Source organism: Cimex lectularius, unplaced genomic scaffold (assembly GCF_000648675.2).
Source record: "Cimex lectularius strain Harlan isolate CLEC.00 unplaced genomic scaffold, Clec_2.1 scaffold353, whole genome shotgun sequence".
In the NCBI taxonomy this organism is placed as follows: Eukaryota; Metazoa; Arthropoda; class Insecta; order Hemiptera; family Cimicidae; genus Cimex; species Cimex lectularius.
Window position 1 is genome coordinate 349,228 of NW_019393334.1, and position 13,194 is coordinate 362,421.

Consider the following 13,194-nt stretch of genomic DNA (forward strand, 5'->3'; position numbering starts at 1 on the left):
ATGAAAGATAGAAAAAGAGAAAATCTATTGCTGGGGAGAGAGAGAGAGAGAGAGAGAGAGAGAGAGAGAGAGAGAGAGAGAGAGACAGAGACAGAGAGAGACAGAGAGACAGAGAGTGTTTGATCATATGTATGATTATAAAAGGAAAATCATTCTGTTGATATAAGATTTTGTTTTGAAAATCTGATAAGGTAAATTTCGAATTTCTTCGGAATGGACCGTCTGGTAGCCCGTGTGCTGGTTCATCCCAGACGTTTCAGCCTATTCAGCAACGAAAGTATCGCTCGTGTCAAAGTGCTATTAAGCCAATTAGTATGTTTAATTAAGGGCGCCCTTGTTTGCGTTGCTTTTTGCTGTAGCCCAGTCGACAACAAAGGTGGGCTAATTGTGGAGCTGTTTGTACAACTGCCTTCTTGCCTTCTTCTGTCATTGATAAGCCATTGTAACCGAGCCTTGTAATGAGTATAGGATGCAACAATGCTTTTGCTTCTTCGTTATCCACGGTACGACTAGCCCGGAGCTAGTCATTTAATAAGTCCTTTTCAAACGGACTTGAATGTAAAACTCATTTGAAAAATGTCGGAGGCATTGAAGGCCCGCCCATTCATTGTGTCTTTCAGACGGACACAAAGGAAATGCGTGTCTTCCGAATCGAATTAATCTCGGGTTTAATTCTAGTCGGAAAGAGAATTCGGAATTCGCCTTGGTAAACAACCTATGGAATTTTTACTCTCGCCAATTGTAAAACAAGAAAGCAATATATATTTTTTTGTTTCTGGAATACCTTATTTCTTCATATTGGTACATGTCCAAACCTGCAATATCAGTCCAATGCCTTTGTGCATGCTCAAGAGCATAGCTCTACCTACCTTTCCTTATTCCTTGTATCTAATCTACCGTGCTTTCTTCCCCTTTATACTCGAGGGTGCACATCGGATTTCCAATTCAGATCTCCAGGTAGTCCCTTACAGTTTCATTCTATCCAATTCGAACCTTTCCCCTTCTTCAACAACCTTTTTTTTACACTTTACTTATATCGAACCCTCCCCATTCCGGAATTGAGTAAAAACATTACTGTTACAGCTTCAAAAATATTGACATTTTTTTAAAGAAATATTAGTAAAACGTACCTTTAAAAATAAAAATAAAATTTTAAAAAAGGGGCATCGTTAACGACTTTATTGCCTATAAAATCTAGCCTAAGCTTAGATTGTCCATTTTGTGTGATGGACCAAATCCCAAATAATAATACTCGTAAACTAAAAATTTTAGGGTTTGAAACGAAATTTATATTTTATCGAATGCCAAATCCTCATTCTAAAGGCTAGAAATACGGAACAAGATTAATCACTTTTTTTCTCAGAGAAATATCTCTCACTTCCTCTCTTCCACTCCTCTCTCCTAACCACTCCCTTTCTCACATTTACTCTCTCCCGCTTTCATTATTTCTCTCCCTCTCTTACTTTCTCCCCCCCTCTGCCCGTCACACTCTCTCTCTCTTTCTATCGTTAAGTGGAAGAAAGGCTCACGAGACCTAAATTTGCGTGGGTAAATAAAACTTTTAATAAATCTCTCTCTCTCTCTCTCTCTCTCTCTCTCTCTGTCTTTCTCTCTCTCCCTCTCCCTCTCCCTCTCTCACTTTCTCTAAGTTAAAAATTGTGAGCGTCATTCGGAACAACTGGCCATCTAACTGAACGATGTTTTAAATGACTACCAACAGATTAGGCTAATAATAAATCGATTAGGATAAAGTGTTTTTAATGGTAAATTATCATTCATTCTCTTTCTTCTCATCTCTCTGACACTCTTTCAACTATATTTTATCTCTCACTATCTTCCCCTCTATAAACAATTGCTTATTTTTTTCTAGCCTTCCTTCTTGTCTTATATTATTTTCTTAGCATTTCTGTACACCCGTTTTGTTTTTCAGATAAACTGTACTCATATTCTCTCTCACCCTCACTCTCTCTGACTCTTCCTCTCTCCCACTCACTCTCTGACTCTCTCTCACTCTCTCACTCTCTCTCTCTATTTATCTATCTATCTATCTATCTATCTCTATCTCTTTATCTATCTCTTTCTATCTATCTCTCCATCTATCTTTCTAACTCTATCTTTCTCCACACTTTCTTCATTTCCGTTTTAATTTACTATGAAAAAACACATTTAAATCTTTATCGCCAAAAAGAAATGAAAATCCATTTTTCTAGATTTGTTCGTACAAGAATGCTTTTATTTTTTCGTTTTTTATTGTATAACGGCTGAAAATGTTGATGCGGTTTTGGTTGAGCGTAGCGTAGCATGAGCGACAGCACCCTTTTCTTTCCCAAGAAGTTTATAAGTAGTACGGACAGAGAAAGCCTTTTCTGTTCTCCTCCTCCTCCGAACCCGCCGCCGCCCCCGCACGCAACCGCCGTCCCCCTTTCGTTCACGACGGCAGATTCAATAGAATCCGTTGGGGCGCAATCGACTACTCTTTAGAAGGATTGCGAGCAATCCGAGAGAGCTTTTCTCGGGATGTGCGGCTCGGATTAGGCATTTGGGAACCTCTCAATCACCCGGTGAAACACTATTTACATCTCGGGACACGTTCCGTCTCATCCCGACAGCCCGCCCCCTCGGTGCACAACCTCAAAACCACTTTCCACCCCCAGACGCCCATGTGGGGAAATTTAGAAGTCCAACGGGCAAGTTCATGATTTTGTTCTACCCTTTTATATATATATATCATTTAGTCCGACCCTCCGAATTGTGTTGCTTCTTTGAAAAAAACATATGGCATTTGAAGAGATATCCAATATATGCAAGATCGTCAAGATTTTTTTTTGGAGGAAAAGAGCTTTCCTACACTCCCTCTGTATGTTTTTCAGTCTATGCGTCTCTGTTTTCGTCGGTCTGTCTGTTGTTCTGTCTGTCTGTCTGTCTGTCTGTCTGTCTCTCTCTCTCTCTCTCTCTCTCTCTCTCTGTCTGTCTGTCTGTCTGTCTCTCTCTCTCTTTCCCTCTGTCTCTCTCTCTCTCTCTCTCTCTCTCTCTCTCTCTCTCTCTCTCTCTCTCTTTCCCTCTCTGGCTATCTATACATAAATTTATCTACCTATATATAATTCACTCAGAGAGAGGGAGAGAGAGAGATAAGAGATGAAATCAGTTTCTTATCCAGTGACTTGCATTTGTCGTTCTGTCATTTTCTCCCTGTGAGACTCTCTCTCTCTCTCTCTCTCTCTCTCTCTCTCTCTCTCATCTATCTATATACCTATCTCTATCTCTCTCCCCATCCCACACTTTTTCTCCATCCCTCTCTCTCTTCTCTTTCCCTCTCTCTCTTCTCTTTCCCTCTCTCTCTATCTACACATAAATATATCTACCTATCTATAATTAAGTCAGAGAGAGGGTGGGTGGGAGGGAGAGAGAAGAGATGAAATCAGTTTCTTATCCAGTGACTTGCATTTTTCGTTCTGTCATTCTATCCCTGTGAGACTCTCTCACGCTCTCTCTCTCTCTCTCTCTCTCTCTCTCTCTCTACCTTATTTTTCACTCTACATTTTTTCTCGTCATTCCCTATTGTCTTACATTTTTCTCCGTCTTTCTGCAGATTTTTCTAAAAAAAAAGTTCTACAAAATCCATTCGTCTCTCTTTCCTATTCTTCCTATTCTTTTTATCGAGCCCCTTTTTACTCTCCCTCTCTTTCTCTCTCTCACTCACGCATTCACTCCTTCCTCTCTATAACCATTTGCTAATTTTTTCTAGCATTTCTCTCCTGTTTCATATTTTCTGTTCATGTATCTGCACATCCGTTTTATTTTCTCTTTTTACTCGAACAGCTGTACTCAAAATTTTCATTCATTTGCTCACAGACAGTATTAATCAAAATTTGTAAACATAAAAATAGAAATGTTCTCAACAATTAAGTTCTCCCTAGATAGATCTATGTCTTGAGAACTTTTTCATATTATGTACAATAAGATCAGATTTTTTCTTCGTAGATATGCACAACTCTCTTTGAAGAAAGTGGGTGAACGTGACGAAAAAAACCGAGGAGTGAAACGTGAGGATGATGACAACAGGACACTCGTCGTATTAAAATTTTATTGCTTTTATTTCCATATTTACAGTTTCTGTTAACGAAAACTGTTATTGCTGGATCATTTTTCGTTTTAGACCTCCAAATATCAAGGATAGTGTCGGGCTCTTATCAAATTTTTACTGCTTTTTGTGTTTACCGTCTATCCTTTCAAAAAGGACCCCATTTTTCAGTGGGGGGCGGTGTAAGAAATTCTATTGTAGTATTCATAGCATTCTACTAATCGATCATGTTATGCATCACAAAGGGCATTTCGAGCTCCCTTCAGGGGAAGCGCCCCTTTTACCCCTTTTCTACTCAGCATTCAGTATTTAATAGAAAATTATAGAATATGCATACATTTGTGCAAATTTGAATTTCAAGCCTACTTCCAGCTCAAAAACACAATAATTATTCAAATAAAATCATTTTTATCATACCTAGATTGATTACTTTATCAATGAATTTGAATAAAATTACGAGTGTTTTATTGTAGTAATAGAAATTCGACACGACGTTCCTGACCGATTTAAAATTATGGTTTTATGGATTAAACAATCAACTTTATTGAAATTAAAAGGATCGTAGCAGAGGTCTATATGGGAAAAAAAATTCATGTTGTACTGTTATGTATTCAGTATCTGTGCGATGGCCGTAATTCAAAAGCAAATACCATTTCCTAATTTCCTATATTCTCACTGTTTTATATATATATATATATATATATATATATATATATATATATATATCTGTGTTATCTGTGTGTGTGTGTGTGTGTGTGTGTGTGATGACGTGAGAGTGCGATTGGCGGTGGGGACGTGTTGTGACGGAGGAGAAGGAGTGGAAGGAAGGTTACAGAGAGTCGCGAAGAGAAGAAGATCTGAAAGACGAAAAAGACGTGTGAAGTTTAAAGTTGTTTAAAAATGTTTCTTTGAGATTCTAAATTGTAGTACATTTGTTTACTTTTAATGAAGTAAAGTTTAAATTGAACGAGTCGTTTGTCCAGCCCCTACATATATGGTCGTAAATCAAAACCAAAATACCATTCCCTAAATCCTCAATTTCAGTATATACTTTATATATACGCGCACAAATGCTAGATAAGTGCGCAGCTTTAATTTGCGGCTATAATAACATTCGCCATTTTGTACAGCTGACACCGAATATGCAATAAACCCGGAAAGGAGAATAAATTCCCACGAACAATACGGTTATTAATGTTTTAAATGACCGTATTGCCTGATCCTTTCTTTTTCCGTTTGTCCGCGTAGATTGTAAATCTAGAAAACAAAAGAAAGCTAAATATTGCCTTCTACTATGCGAATAGTAATTTCGAGTATGGGAGAATTACGCATGGAATCTGAAGTTGCAATAACAGTTGAGGCGATTTATGAAGGAATGGTTTCAAACGAACATAAACATATTAGGCGTAATAGGACGGCGAGTTAATGGCTATTTTCATCAGTAACTGGTAAAAAACCGTTATTTAGTCACTGAAAGCAGTGTTTAGAATAGAGCCAATTTTAATAGCAATTCTGTTATAATAGTTTATTATTTATATAAACAACATACTGATATGCAATAACGTTTCCGCATAATCTAATGTCCAATAGTGTAAATTAAAACGAAAATTTGAATAAACTGATGAGCACAAAAACGTTAATTGCACGTAAAATATATATTTCTAATAAGTCTACTGAATAAAAATCTATTTTTTCTTAATTAAAATGTTTTTTTTTGTTTTTTTTTACCAAATTATAATTTTGGCTGTCAACAATCCAAATATTACAGTTGACATTGTTGATGTTCTAAACCTCGTTTACTTTTTCGAGAATATAAAGTTATTAAATTAAAAACCAATGACTTTCTATGGACAATATATTACTTAAATCTTCTGCAATTAGGTAATGTTACAAACGATTATTCATTTGAAGAATGCGGTCTGATGTGATGTAGGGATCAGAAAAATATTTTCTTTATCGTGCCAACGTTTCGATCTTTATTGAGCCCTGAAGATGATCTCAATAATCTCAGACCGCATCTCACGATTTCTGAATAATCATCGTCTAAACGTCACTAATCATCACACAATGTTACAAACCTTTAGTTAAAAAACACAATTAAAATAATGGTCTTTCTAACGTCTAGAAGAAAAAGAAATATCATGAAAATCAAACAGCCATTTAAGATTGACTGTATCCAACGAAGGTAAATTTATATCTTATTTTTTATAATTTATATCTTATTATACTTAATAAACACGATGGATATTTTTAACAACATTCGACAAGTTTCATTACACAGTCGATTCAATTTAAAAAATTTCTTGTTGTTCCAAGTAATTATCCTTTTCATCTCAACCAAAAACTTCAGATGAAAAGAATAATTAATATGGCCAATTATGGCCTCTAAACAAATATGGATTTTTTGTTGTCTGGAACTCACAGAAGATGGCGAAGTGCATAAACCGTCTGCCAGTGCTACCCAAGAAGGATGGGCAAACAAGATTGTACTTGATTGTCATTTACACTGTTCCAACGTTGGAATAAGATATGTATCACAATTTGAAAAAGTTGGACTTCAATGATAATAAATAAATAGAAAAAAAGTGTTACAATAATAGTTATAGATACAGTAGATAGTTTTTTGGTAATTGTTCTTATCAAACTCTTTTTTTGGGCATACAAATCAAAATAAATATTTTTCTTGATCTATCCATCTATATCCTCTTTCATTCTTTCCTGTTACTCTCTTGCTCTTCTCTCGTTCTCTCTCTCTCTCTCTCTCTCTCTCTCTCTCACTCTCTCTCTCTCTCACACACACTCTCCCTCGCTCGGAAACTTAAGGGAAGAAGAAAAAAGTTAATATTACAATAAACTATATAACTCAATATAACTATACTAAATAACTCAATAATTAGATTTAAAAATAATCACTGATTTAAAAAAAATTAACTTCAGAAATGTGTGGTGATTAGTGACCGTTAATCGATGATTATTCAGAAATCGTGAGATGCGGTCTGGTGTGATGTACGTTTCAGAAAAACATTTTCTTTACCGTGCCAACGTTTCGATTTTTATTGAGATCATCTTCAGGTATCAAAGTGTGTTGAGAGTGCAGTACACGAACGCAAGAATGGTACAATTACACAGAAAACAAACACTTTGAGCCCTGAAGATAATCTCAATAAAGATCGAAACGTTGGCACGATAAAGAAAATGTTTTTCTGAAACCTACGTCACACCAGGCCGCATCTCGCGATTTCTGAATAATTAACTTCAGATTTGAATAGTTTCAATTGTTTTTTCCTTTATTTATTTATTTAAATTACAGCTGTAGAAAAAATGCAACAAGCATACAATTTCACGATATAACCGCAGTCTTATGAAACATGAGAAAATATTTTATATATTTATATTACTGCATAACTTGTATTTTTTTTAGGGGAGGGTATTGCGAATTTATTGTTAAATATGAACAATAATAGTGTGATTTGCCACTTTGTTTTCGTGTAATTCCAATTAATCGTTATTAGGTTAATACCACCAAGGCGGTGCTAGGCGAGTCGAACTGAATTAAAGTAGTACCAAACCAAATTCATTAAACTGTAATTTAGGAAATAACAGGACTCTAATATATGCCGAGACCAGTCGGCAAAAGGAAGATCAAAGGCCACCAATGATAACTGGCCCAAAACATGTCTAAATTGGTACAATGAATCACGACTATAAATATCTGGCATTTATTTTTTTATTTATTTTTTCATTAACCAAGTAACCCTGAGCATGCGAAGCATTTTTCTTCTAAGTTTCGAAATAGAAAAAGGTTACGCTTTCGACAAACTGGGTTAACGTTCAGGCATTCCGACATTACGATTTCACCCGTTCGTCATTAGAGCGGTCGACCTTTCACATATCGTCTAATTGGGAAATTCTAACAAATTAACACGTCGACGTTTCGCAAAAGTCTCAACAACACACTAGATCTACGTCGGACAAAGCTCTAACCGTACGCCGTCTCTATAACGCCGACCCGGCCAGATATTCTCCATTACCGTTAACCATCCGTCTAAAGGCTTCCGTCCTGCAGAACTTGAAAGCAGGGCCGGAACGATATCGGCATCCTTTTCTAGATCTGCTCGTCATAAAACACTAAGTGGCCGCCGTTATGAGATAACAGTGGAAAAAAGGCCCCCCAATCCGGGTCAACGACGTCAGCCCTCCTTTAAAGCCCAATTTACAAACGAACGGAAAACCACAGCACATCAATAACGATTTGGGCAAAAAAATTAAAATCATTCTCTAATCTGATTAAATGAAAAGTGATGTATTACGTTTTAATGACTCAAAAGGAAACGGCAGTAATTGTCGTAATTAGAAGAGTGATTTATGAAGTATTCGATAAGTGTGTTCCGCTCTTAATGTGCCTGAAGATTTACGATTATTTGCTTGAGTCTGTAAATATTAATAACCAAATAATTTATGCTATTAAATTCGGCAAGTGAGAAACTTTTGATATTATTTTCCATGAGGGATGCAATTAAATTCACATTTTTATTTAAACCAATAACATACTTGAAAAAAAGTATAACGTCTTTTTAAACACATCTTATAATAGATTACATGATAAATTTTACAAATTGTATAATAACAATATATTTCAACAGGATGGCAACACCGATTGGTTTAAATATTTTCCTACCATATACATCCTGTGAATAGCTAAGTTATGGAAAACATTACTAACTGAAAACTAGTTAGGAGAATGAATCTAACTCAAATATCTACGTGTTTTTGTTTTTTTGTTTTTTAGCTACCGATTGTTTAATAATTTGTTTTAGTGGTGAGATGCGGTCAGGAATGAAGTCTTTTAGAAAAACACCTTTTTTCATTTTTTGCCGATATTTCGACCTTTATTCGGGCCATCTTCAGGGTCTGGATGAATTACAAAACATATATTGATTGGAATAAACATTTATTCAATCCTCATGTAAATAATATAAATTTTTAACCACGTATGCCATACTCCCATAAACTGTCCAAGTATGAAAATCTGGTTCCAAAATTATATGGTTTACATCTGCATTGTATAATTATTTTTTTTAGCAATATATGATTTGTAATTCACCCAGACCCTGAAGATGTCCCGAATAAAGGTTGAAACGTCAGCAAAAAAACTGATAAAGGTGTTTTTCTAAAAGACTTCATTCCTGAACGCTCCACACTACTTCGACAAATGATCAAATATCTACACTTAATTCTCAAAATAAATTATACAAATTTATAATAAGTGAATTTTAGTATCAGTGAATGTATAATAAGAATAGGGGAGGGGGTGGCCGCAACGGTTTAGGCGTTGACACGACGCTCATCACTGTAAGGTAAAGGTCACGGGTTCGAATCCAACGGCCCTGCATTCGAACCCGACATATTTACAAATGGGCTTTTCTTCAGACATCGGCACCCCACAGGTTGATACAACTTCTGGTGTTGCGATCCATCGTAAAAAAAGAGAGAAAAAAAACAATAAATACGACCTTTTCTATTAAATAAATTAACTTAAATTCTAAAGATTTATAAAATGTGTGTAGTTTGTTTGAGATTTATTTTTAGGTTTACATCGGAAACTGTTTTGTATAAAGTTTTCAACTATTTAGAAACGGTTCGGAAAAAAAATAGGCTAGAAATGTGATCATCCAGTTAATATAATATCGCAACATAAGTAAAGAAAAAGATATTATTCATTTTGTTTGTCCATCAATTACAATATAAAATGTAATTTAGATTTTAAAATAAAATGCAAAATCGTAGAGAGTGTTAAATCATAAACATTTCAAAAATAGCAATGTTGGCAGACATGTGAGTCGAACATCTGCTAAATTGTTTTCGTAATTTCTTATTATAAATTATTTGAATAAATACTACGTTGTTATCAGAATAACAAATGGTTATTTACTAAGAGCGAATAAATTTAATTGAAAAAATAATAATTCGCAGATATTATTGGTGTTGAGATGACAGAAAGCAATCGTATAAAAATATCAACAGTGTATAACACCATTTTTACCTTTCTATTTATACACGTAAGAGGCAGACATAAGAAATAGATAAAGGGGAAGAGAACGAGAGAGTGCGTGAATGCAAAAGATTGATAGATATTCAAGAACATAGGACGAGAGAGAGAGAGAGAGAGAGAGAGAGAGAGAGAGAGAGAGAGAGAGAAGGAAAGATAGAAAGAATAATAAAGTAAAATATATGCTTTGTGGGGGAGAGAAAAACAACAGGTCAATAATAAAATTAAGTTTAACAATAACCAGTCATTAAATATATTAGCTATAGAGTCGTATAATTACGATGGGAAACTGCCTTTTGATACATACGGCTATAATATTTTATATCTCCTTCGTAATGTACGAACTTTTTTCTTAAGTGTGAAACTATGTATTGTGGTTATCTATACAGAGTAATCGAGTAAGTGGTTTCATTTTACAAGAAATTGCAGTTCTATTTAAATTTACGTGTGTATATGAAGGTAGATATATAAGTGCAAAGTGAGAGATGAAAGTGAGGAAGGCTATAAGACGTATGTAAATTAAAGTAATCCCTATCATACCGAAAGGCTTAACGTCCAATTACCCGTTAGGAGTAGCGGACCAAGGATCCAATCACTTTAAATATTTTTTCCAACTCGATTCCTTATAAAATTCCAAAGTCTAGGCGAAAATTCGAACCGAGTACTATTTGCATGACAAATACGTGTCAGTCGCCTTAAACATTCCTTTAAATATGACATAGAAATTAAGAGTATTAACGATCTTTTTGTTAACCATGTTAACTCTGTTAGGTCCTGTTAGATCAAGAAAAATGATGACGTTGACTTGCAATAATCGGCTTGTTAACATTGCTCGATCCAACAGGCCAGGGCCAATGTTAGGTGTTAGGTCGAAAAGTAGTCACATTGCTACCCGTTAGGGCGTAGATAACCAACATGGCAGCCATGAATTTAACAGCTGTTTTTTGTTTACACATATTTCTATTCTTAAATACACATTAATTAAATCAGACCAATACATTTCTTTTGTTAAATTCTGACCTGTCCTTATATTCTCATTCATAATAGATATATCCCATATCCTATAAAGTTATAAGTTGTTAGACGTTAGGATACAAGTTAGGTATGTCGGCACGAATTGAAGCGTGTCATTTGTTAGTACTTTTCGAGTGCATAGATATAATTTTTGTTAGAAAAGTTTCTTTTAGAATGAAAGAGTTGATTAATTTTCCTTTTTTATTAACTTCTGGCATCTTACAATTTAACACAAAAACAAAACTAAAACGAACAACATTAAGCCTTCAAGGACTGTTAAACCTTTATTTTTGGTTCTACCAATCGCCACGCGCAGCACTGAGGAAAAATTAACGTTAAACATGCTAAGAAAAGAAGGGAGCGATCAAGATCTTACTGGACATTTTTCTATTCGAGTTAACACAAGTTAACATCTTACAAACATGTAAACTAGCAATGACAAACATAGTTGTGAGATACCGTAAAGATTGGCTTTATTGATGATTAAGGAAGCGAATTGTGATAATTTTATTTTTCATTCCGCCAATCTAAATATAAAACAAAACACGATGTAATATGTTCATGTTATTGAAAAATACAGGATTGTTTCAATATTCAGAGTAATTTGTGTTAAATAATCTTCCATAATCTTCCTTCTTATTTTTCCATATGAACGGTTTGATTACAAATTGAATAACGTTTACATTATTATAGTTTTTTATACATCAACATGATACATTGTAGATAATAGTCTTACCACAGTCGATTAGGCGTTTAGGTAATAATTTTATGAAACTGAGTCAATAATTATATAAATAATTTCATTTTCTTGCATTGTTAAGAAGGTTTCAGCTTGGAAGGGTAATCCGTCAACCTTTCCCATCTCATGTTTATTATTAACGTTTTTCATAAGAAATTTTGACAGGCCTATTATTTGTTGCCAAATTATCTGTTCACTTAGGCTTTACGGGAAAAGGGGAGTTGGTGCCCTTTTTTCTCCGTTCCCTGTTTGTAAACATTCTCTTCGGTCTCGAACCTCTGCCAAAATCGAAATGTCAATTGCGCTTATATTCTCGAGATGGGGTTATCTGGTAGCTTTCCAAATAAACCGCTGTACACATAGGGTATGAACGAAAATTAAGGGTGTAAAAATTGGGTAGGTTTTTTTTTGCTAATGCCCAACCCAACCGTTCTTGTTATAACCCCCTTAATAACTGGAAAGTTTTGCAAAGCGTCGGATATTTTTCTTCGGGAGGGAGAGAGAAGAAATGACCTGCGATTTATCCTAGTCGTCGAATGAACGAAGCGACGGATTCGAGTCAAGGGGGAAAACTCTTTGCTTCGTTATATATTTTTTTCGTTTCGGGACAATCGATTTGTCAATTATGGGTTAAATGTCATTTCGACGTTTTCGTTCCAATTGGCGGGGTAAAAAGCTCCTTATGGACATTGTCGACCGGTAAGCCTTCGGCGAAGTTAAGGACAATCCTATTTGCGACGTGGAATTTATTGGAGATGCCAACTTCCGTGGACAAAAAGGAAACATTGGGATGGCTCAATCGTATTAAAATAATTTCAAACGATTAATATTCTATCATCTCAATTGTCAATTTGTTTTTATTTGCCTTGTTATTTACTGGAGGTTTTTTTGAGAATACAGTATGAACATCCAGTTTTTACTCAATATATTTTGTTACGGGCCTAAGTTTCAAAATGTTATTTACTTTGTCAAGACGAAACTTCAACAATTGCCAACAATAATCGGTCACATTTTTGCAAAACATATATTATATCATAATCGCATTAAACTCACGTTAAATTAATGTATATAAGTAATTTAAGTAGCAAGCTTGCAAAGGTACATAAAACATGAATAAAAACCTCGGTTTCATGGAGCATTAAAGTTAAAGTTACAAGTTTTTTTACATTTTTTTTAATAAGGTGCTGGTATTAATAACATCATACTGAACAAATAATGAAACGATTTGATTCAAATTATAGGTGCTGCTAGTACACATAGTTCCTTCGTATAACCATAATAACAACTATCGGCCATTACTTTAGAATATAA